The sequence below is a fragment of the Olea europaea genome, chromosome 18, assembly GCF_002742605.1.
Source record: "Olea europaea var. sylvestris chromosome 18, O_europaea_v1, whole genome shotgun sequence".
Classification (NCBI taxonomy): domain Eukaryota; kingdom Viridiplantae; phylum Streptophyta; class Magnoliopsida; order Lamiales; family Oleaceae; genus Olea; species Olea europaea.
The window spans coordinates 17,807,185-17,814,938 of NC_036254.1; positions in this window are offsets into that span (position 1 = coordinate 17,807,185).

Here is a 7,754-nt window from a genome sequence, read left to right on the forward strand (position 1 = left end):
TTTTTTTTTTAAACCCAACGTACCATTAAATATTAAACATTAAATTTTTGAAATTAAAAAAAAAAATTCTATTAACATGTTACTTTCATCCGTGAACAGTACTTAATTTTTTTCTATATAAAAAAATAGCATTTATTCTTACGTATGTTCTTCATTACGCATACGTATAAATTTTTTTATTGGTCTACAAAAAGATTAATCATTGCTCTGACATCAAATTGTAACGTCCCATCCAAAATTTATTGAACTAAAATTTGAGATTTACCGATATCATTTTATAGATTATACTTGTTGTGAAATTATTTAATTGGAAGCCTAAACTTTAATTTATTTAAAATTCCATAAACCGAATTAAATCAATCCAAAAACATTAATCAGAAAATTTAAAACATTTATTTTAGTTAATGTTAAATAGGATTTTTTTATTTTTTTTTTATTTTAAGGATTGAAATAATTTGAGCTTAACTTATAAAGAATTACATTTTCTTGAGCCCAACCTCAGTTATTTAATGCAAGTTATAAAATGAGCACAATATTTTATTCTTTTTCCTACTCCTACAATACTTAAATCTTTAACAAAAACAACATAAAGAATTGGGTAATCATACTATCTTATAAACTTTAATGTAATTAACAAGGCTAAGACGTAATTGTTGACCTAATGGTTAACTTCTCGTTTTGATTATTACAAACAAATTGCGTTTAGTTCTAACTAATTGAATTTAAGTGTTGTTAGTGATTATTGTGGAATTAACAAAAAATGAAAACACGAGAATCGAGATCAAGATTCATACACATAGACAAACAACCTTGGCGCCAAGCGGTCAATGCACAAGGAAAGTTTGGAGATCGACGAACGAAGAGATTGAAATCGAGCTTTAGCGTCAAAAATCTTTTGAAAGAAGAAATTGAAGACATTAGATATAGATGCCCTTTAGTATTCAAATGTAAAGGTAAAACACTTTACTATTTCGCATCGACTATAACTCAAACAATTTTTATGCACGAGACTCTTTCACGACAAATAATACTTGCATAAAAATTATTTTCAAAGAGATAAGTATTTTGATTTTCAAGGTTACATATTTACAAAATACTTATCTATACAATAAATGAGAAAATCTTTCAAATACTTGCATGAAAATTCATCACGAAGGAGAAAGTCTGGAGTGGCAATGTTCTGCCCATTCGGACATCCGGATGGGGTTGTCCGGACGTCCAGATGACCCAACGGTCAATTTATTTTACCGTTCTGACTTTAACTCAAACGGCTAGTTTTTACCTCGTCCGAATGGCTTGTCCGGATGGAAAGAGATTTTGCCCGTTTGAGTGCTATAAATATCTCCTCACTTCCTCATTTATAACAACAAGTTTTGAGCATTTAAGAAAGTTATTTATTGATCTATTCTACCTTATTTTCAATCTTTTAAGATCAAATTACATACTTCTTGAAAAACTTTTTTGAGTAATCAAACTTTGCAAAATCACATATCTCATTAAAGTTTTTCATAGAGCTATATTCTTTGTGATTTATTGAAGTGTTGTACCTACTTCTCTCTTGATTCTTAATTAAGTTCATATTATTAATTAAGAGAGAAGTCTTTGATTGTAATTTCAATTTTCTTTTAAACTTTGAATTGTGCGTCGTTTGAGGTCCCAAAAAACTCAACGTTGTAAAGGATCGATGCTCCTTGTTTGTAAGTCACCAAAAGTTTTGTAAAAATGTTGGATTGCATCATAAGTCAATCAATATAATGAAAAAGACCTTGCTCGTGACGGAGAGTTTGGTAACGAGGGACGTAGATTATTGCATTAGATCGAACCTCCTTATCATATCGTTTGACTTCTCTTCCCTTTTACTTATCTTTGCTTTCATTTTTTTACTTGTGGTTTCATCTTAATCTTTGCGCTTCTTCATATTTAAGACCATTTGATTAATTGCTATTCAAGTAAGCATTAGTTGTATACTTAGAATTATTTTTCGAAAGAAGTTGCTATAACCAATTCACTCACCCTCTTGGTTAGCTAGTCTTGGGCTTTCAATTGGAATCAGAGTTTGATACTCACCTTCTTAGATTTTACAATCTAGAGTAAATGGCTAATCAAATGTTTCAAACTCATGAAGGACATTCTACCAATCGACCTCCCTTTTTTGATGGAACACACTACAATTGTTTGAAGGCTAGAATGATGATTTACATTCAATCTATAGATTACAACAATTGAGAAGTAATTGAATATGGGCCTTATAAACCTTCTAAGACTATTAAGGTAGGTGGCCAGCCCAATCAAATTATTCCAAAACCTAGGGAAGAATACGATGAAGAGGATAAAAGAAAATTGTCCTTAAATGCCACGACTAAAAATTTGCTTTATTGTGTACTTGATAGAAATGAATTTAATAGAATAAATACATGTGAATCGGCATATGATATTTGGCATGTTCTTGAAGTAACTCATGTTGGCACAAGCAAGATTTAAAAAAACAAAAATCTCTTGAAAACATATTTGTTAAATCTTCAAAAATTACTACTTCTAAGACTACATGTAACTTTTGCAATAAGATTGGACATGTTGCATGTAATTGTCTTTCTAAAAAGAGACTATATTTTGAAAATAAGTGTAAGTGGATTCAAGAATCCACAAAAACTAACTATCAAGGACCCAAATTAATATAGGTACCAAAAGTCAAAAATTAAAATTATTTTTGTAGGTACCAACAAAAATTCGGGGCAAATGGTTTTTGAATAGTGGATGTTAAAGCACATGACTGGAGACAAATCATTACGATGTAATTTCAAGAAGAAAGATGGAGGTCATGTAACGTTTGGAGATAATGACAAAGGAAAAATGATTGGTATTGGAAATGTTGGTAACTATCCTTCTCCTTCTATTGAAAATGTACTATTGGTAGATAACATTAAATATAATTTACTAAGTATTAATTCTGTGACAAAGGTTACAACATTAAATTTGATTCTTACAAATGCCTAATTAAGGATGCTACATCCAAAGAGGTGATTTTGGAAGGAAACCAAAATAAAGATGTTTATATCATAAATATTGAACATAGAAATGATGAAAAATGTTTACTAAGTTTGAAAGAAGACACTTGGCAAAACATAGTAGACTAGGATATGTTAACATGGACCTTTTTTCAAGAATTTCTAAAAATTATTTTTTAAACGGTTTGCCAATTTGAAATTTGAAAAAGATAAAATTTGCGATGCTTGTTAATTTGGAAAACAAGTAAATTTTTTTTTTCAAACCTAAACTTTATGCGTCAACTACAAAATCTTTACAACTTCTTCATATGGATCTTTTTGAACCTTCTAGGACGGCTAGTTTGGGTGGTAAATATTACGCCTTTATTTGAAAGTTTTTAAAAAAACTTGTAAGAAAGTTGAAAATGAAAAAAACTATTATATTACAACAATTAGAAGTGATCATGGTGGAGAATTGATAATGTTGGTTTTCATGATTTTTGTAAAGAACATGAATATGAACATAACTTTTTGGCTCCTAGAACACCTCAACAAAAATGGTGTAGTAAAAAAGAAGAATTGCACATTGCCAGAAATTGCTTGGACTATGTTAAATGAAAATAATTTGCCTAAATACTTTTGGGCGGAGGCCGTTAATACCATTTGCTACGTCGTTAATAGAATTTTAGTAAGTAAAAAGGAAACTAAAACACCTTACGAACCTTTGGAAAAATAGAATTCCAGATATTAGTTATTTCAAAGTTTTTGGATGTAAATATTTTATTTTAAATATAAAAGACAATTTGGAAAAATTCGACTCCAAATCCGATTTTGGAATTTTCCTAGGATATTCATCGACTAGCAAAACTTATAGAATTTTTAACAAACAAACTCTAGTCGTTGAAGAATCCATTCATGTTACTTTCGACGAGACTAACTCTCTTAATCAAGAGAAAGGTTATAATGATGATGTAAGTTTGGAAGCTCATTTTGAACAAATGAAAATTCAAGACTAAAATAGAAGGTACCAAATGAAGAAAATGAGAAATCGAATGCTCAAGAAAATGAAAAAAGACAAATCGAAGAACAAAATGATCCCTCGTTACCAACTAAATGGAGATTTATTTCATCCCATCCTAAGGAGCTTATTACTGGTGATCCATCAAAATGTATTACTACTAGAACTTCTCATAAGAATCATTTGGGTAGTTGCGCATTTATTTCTCAAATCGAACCCAAAAACTTCAAAGAAGCCGAGTTTGATGAGTTTTAAATCCTAACGATGCAAGAAAAATTAAATTTGAAAGAAATCATGTTTGGGACTTAGTCACTACACCAAATCATCAAACCATTATTGGTACTAAATGGGTTTTAGAAACAAAAGAGATGAAAATGGAATAATTATACGTAACAAAGCTAGATTAGTGGTCCAAGGTTACAATCAAGAGGAAGGTATCGATTTTGAAGAAACATTTGCACCTGTAGCTTGATTAGAATCTATTCGTATGCTTCTTGCATTTACATGCTATAAAGGCTTCACACTTTATCAAATGGATGTTAAAAGTGCATTTTTAAATGGTTTTATCCAAGAGGTAGCTTATGTTGAGCAACCTCCCAATTTTAAAGATCACAAGTATCCGAATCATATATTTTAATTTAGAAAGGCTCTTTACGGTTTGAAACAAGCTCCTAAAGTTTGGTAAGAACATTTGAGCAAATTTCTTCTCTCAAATGGTTTTACGATTGGAAAAGTGGATTCTACATTTTTTGTAAAAACTCATAAAGAGGATGTGCTCATTGTTCAAATTTATGTTGACGATATTATTTTTGGTGTTACAAATATTCGTCTTTGTGAAGAATTTTCAAATTGCATAAATATAGAATTTGAAATGAGCATGATGGGTGAATTAAAATTCTTTCTTGGTCTTCAAATCAAACAAACAAAAGATAGAATTTTCATAAATCAAAATAAATACATATTAAACATGCTTAAAAGATTTGATATGGATGACATTAAACTCATGAACACACCAATGAGCACGTCTCTAAAGCTTGACAAAGATGAGCAAGGCACATCTGTGGAAGTCACAAAATATCGAGGTATGATCGGATCATTTCTTTATCTAACTGCTAGTAGGCCCGATATTATGTTTAGTGTGTGTTTGTGTGCTCGATTTCAATCAAATTCTAAAGAATCTCACTTACGTGCCGCAAAAAAGAATTTTTTGATATTTATGTAGGACTAGAACCGTAGGACTTTTGTATCCAGAAGGCACACGCATTGATTTAACTAGTTATTTAGATGCCGATTGGGCAGGATGTAACATTGATTGTAAAAGTACTAGCGAAAATTGTCACTTTCTAGGTTTTGTACTTGTGTTTTGGTCTAGCAAGAAACAAAATTCCGTTGCATTATCCATCGATGTGGCAGAATACATCTCGGCCACTAGTTGTTGTGCACAAACATTATGGACGAAACGAACATTATGTGATTATCATTTTCTTATGATCATGTGCCCATCTTATGTGATAATACTAGTGCTATTAATCTATCAAAGAATCCCGTCTTGCATTCACGAACTAAGCATATTGATATTAGACATCACTTTCTTCATGATCATGTACAAAAGGGTGATATTGAATTAGAATTTATAGAGACCGAAGACCAATTGGCCGACATTTTCACGAAACCTCTCTCACACATCGTTTCTCATCTATTCAAAGATGTTTAGAAATTATTGATGAAAATTTAGTATAATAACTTAAAAAAAGAAAAGAAAAAAAGGGGGCATCCAGACGCATCATATCCGGACCGGACGGTCCGGATTGAATCGTCTGGATTGGCAGTGTATTTTGAACACTGTCAATTCGGACGTCTGGACGTCCGGATCTGTGATGGTTTGTGTCTTCAAAACGCGAACCAAAGATCTTCTTCCTCATTTTTTCTCTACTTTTCTCCATATTTCTCCCTCAAACTCTCTCACCCACTCTCAAATTCTTCTTCTAACATCACATTCCTTCCAATTTCTTGTTCTCCACAAGATTTGAACTTCAAAATATTCACATTTTCTTCCTCAAAACATTCAAAATCTTCACCTTTTCACTTGAACTTTCAGACTTTTTTGGCCAATTTTCGCTCCATATTGCTCAGTCTTGGTGTCGAATTACACTACCCACTATCCTATTCATCACACATTTTAGCATCTCATCAATTAAATTGTGAATTTTGGCTACAAATTTCCAAACCCTGATTTTCACATTTTGGGGCTTATTTGAAATTCTTCGAAATATCATCAATCTTCAAACAATGTTGGGATCTCGAAGAGGAAAAAGGGTGAGAAGAACTGAGAGACGGCCACTTCCATTTTCATCGGATGAAGAGATGGATTTGGAGTGAGGGGCTACCAAACCCCTTTGAAAAGTTGCCCATTTTAATTGTTAAGAATGTTGATTTTATGGATTTCACAATTGAAGCTCCCGCATTTCATATTGAAGAATGTTTTGAAAACATGGGATGTGTATCTATTGCTAATATGGAAGAACATGCATACCCATGTCTCATGAAAGAATTTTATCAAAAAATACACATTGCACTTCGTTCCGGCAAGATTATATGCTTACTTAAAAATGTGCGCGTTATGATTTCAAAACCATTAATTTGTGAAATTCTCGAACTTGAGCCTTGTGACTTGGAACTATTTGTGCATAAATCTCCACCTACCGTAGAAGGTTACAATCCTTCCTAGGCTTGTCAACGAGTCATCGGGAAGGATTTCGAGAATATCACAAAATTAAGCACAAATCAATTAACTCTCCCATGCAAGATTTTGCAAAATATAATTGCCAATATCATTTTTCCCAAAAAGGACACCGAGACAAAGTCAGTCACTTTGATCTCTTTATTTTGGACTCAATTGTTGTTCAGCGTCGCGTTGATTTTCCTACTATCGTCATGGGATTTATTAAACTCGTACATGCATCACGTCACACTAAAACTTTACCTTACGGGATGTTTCTTACAAAAATTTTAAAATATTTTAACGTCTCACTTGACGGGGAAGATTTTATTGTATTACGCCCTACCGATACTATCAATATCCAAACACTAAAAATGATGAAGATAGTCAAGGAACATAGGCAATGGGTGGCTCATACGAAAGGGTTTGATCTTACTTTCGGTCCATCTACTCTTCCAATTGAAAAAGAAGCTGACGCTGAACCCGAGAACAAGCCTATGTTTCTGAAGCTCCTATACCCGCATCAAATATTCCTGGCTCAAGTACACCTCATCCTTCTAGAGGTCGTTCTACATTCACCGAGGAATGGTGTAATCTCATTCATGGCGGATTGATTCGCTTACCTCGACGATTGATAGCATGGGTAGCCTACTACTCCAGATTCAGGCTTAGTAGATAACCATCCATGATTGACAGCTTGAGATGCAGTAGCAGCAGCTTGAGATGCAAGCTCAGTAGGTTGGTTTCTTCACTGATTTCTACACTCGATTCCCACCATCACCACCGCCTCCGACTTCTTAGTTTATTTCCTTGTCGTATTCTACTGGATCTTTATTATCTGCTTCTATATGTCATTTATTGAACTTTTATGCTTACCTATTGCAACATTCATTTCTCTTATGAATGGTTGTCTTTCTCCATGCTATTTTTGCTCCTTGTATTCTTATTTATTTATTTATTTTTTTTGCTTATGCCAAAAGGGGGAGGAAAAGTAGATGATTATGCAAAATAGGAGGAATATTGTAAGGAGGAA